Source organism: Malus domestica, chromosome 11 (genome assembly GCF_042453785.1).
Source record: "Malus domestica chromosome 11, GDT2T_hap1".
NCBI classification, from domain to species: domain Eukaryota; kingdom Viridiplantae; phylum Streptophyta; class Magnoliopsida; order Rosales; family Rosaceae; genus Malus; species Malus domestica.
In genome coordinates this window covers 1,875,640-1,877,500 of record NC_091671.1, presented here as the reverse complement: position 1 = coordinate 1,877,500, position 1,861 = coordinate 1,875,640, and the positions used below count along the sequence as shown (strand labels likewise).

At 38.6% G+C, this 1,861-nt stretch overlaps 1 long non-coding RNA gene across 1 annotated transcript; it reads left to right on the top strand.

Moving 5' to 3' along the window:
* The first annotated feature begins 70 nt into the window (after positions 1–70).
* On the top strand, positions 71–1,581 carry LOC139189346 (uncharacterized). Its single transcript, XR_011573208.1, has 2 exons — positions 71–805; positions 947–1,581. It is a non-coding gene; the product is annotated as an uncharacterized lncRNA (long non-coding RNA).
* Positions 1,582–1,861: the final 280 nt, after the last annotated feature.

Sequence of the window (1,861 nt, the reverse complement as noted above, 5' to 3'; positions counted from 1 at the left end):
ATTGCCTAACATTGCCTAACTTTGACATTGATTTTCAACATATTGTCTCAATGAGGCTGAACAGGGCAAGAGGTTGTGGAGTATATGCTGGATGTTGATTCACATATGTGGAGCATGAGAAGAAGCAAGGCAATTTTTTTCCGAATAATGAGAGTTTTAAGCGGGGTGATTGCAGTAGGAAAATGGCTTGATCAAATCTGCAATTGGAAGAATCCTCTCACAACCATTTTAATTCATATCCTCTTTATTATATTGGTTCTTTATCCGGAACTAATTCTTCCAACTATTTTTCTCTACCTATTCTTGTTTGGAATTTGGAACTACCGGTGGAGGCCGAGGCACCCTCCTCACATGGACACACGGCTATCTTTGTTGGTACATGGTCCAGCCCATGATCAATGTTCTAGATTATTCTAGTAAGCAAGTGAGGTGGCTGGAGCATGCTAGACAATTCTAGCATATTATTAAGTTGATGGAAGAAGCTAGAGAGTACTAGCTTCCTTGGTTGCAAATGAAAAGATCTAGAAGCTACAATTTTGTGGCTAGTCTAGAATTATCTATGCTAGAGGTGAATACACTAGAAACTAGTAGAATGTCAAACCCTCACCTATAAATATGGGTGTGATGTTGCAGTGAAGTAACTAATTAAGAACCAAGTGTGAGTAGCAAAGTCCAAAGCTAGAGCTCCACTCCAAGAGTGAGAGTGAGAGTGAGAGTGTTCCACTACACATTGTGAGTGAAGTTTAGAGTGATAGAAAGTGTGTGTCATACTTTCTTGTATCCATCAAGCCTTGTCTTTGGCTTGGTAAGACTACTCTTGTTGTACTCATCTTTTTCATATAGTGAAGATTGATCCTTGTTTCGTGGACATAGGCATAAATTGCCGAACCACATAAATTCTTGGTGTTCATTTTCTACTTTACCTTGAGCATTCTCTATCTTGTAGTACCGACATTCCTAATAATCTCATGCTGATGCTGCTCATCCTGATGAACGAGATGAAGAGTTCGACACGTTCCCAACTTCCCGGCCATCAGATATTGTGAGGATGAGATATGATCGACTAAGAAGCATAGCAGGGAGGTTCAGACTTTTGTCGGTGATCTGGCGACTCAAGGGGAAAGGTTTCAGTCTCTTCTGAGTTGGAGAGACCCTAGAGCCACAACCCTGTTCGTAACTTTCTTTTTGATTGCCGCCATTCTTCTCTATGTAACTCCATTCCAAGTTGTGGCCCTTCTAGCAGGCATTTACGTGTTAAGGCATCCCAGATTCCGCCACAAACTTCCTTCAGTGCCACTCAACTTCTTTAGGAGGTTGCCTGCAAGATCAGACAGCATGCTATAAGCACAACCCGCCTTCAAGAATCACTCCCCTCCTCTTCATCATTGTATCTGTGTTTCAAAGTTGTGCAGATGGTGAAGCAGGGTGAAAAGTAACAAATCGGCAATTTCTCACCACATAAAGTAGTGATTTTATGAACTCGTTTATGTCTTTGTATTTAACATTTTAGCTTCTGCTTATGGTTTACAACGCATGTTATTTATCATATTCAATTTGAATATAGCCAGTGCAGAACCAGAATTCGATTTGTCATTACAGTATATTAAAATTTTAACCGTGCAAGAAACATACGAAAATCTGAAATTCCGACTCAAATCAAAACAAAAACAAGTGGCTGGTTTATAGAGTGTAATGTTTATGATAAAAGGCGTTTTGTAAATATTATCTATTGAAAAAAATCAATTAAAACTAAAATTGTTTACTTAGTCAACTGTAGTGAATAGATAGATGATTCATAATGTTTTTATTGAATCCGACAATCTGATTTTCTACAATTCGAAAACTAAACTAAGTGGGAAAT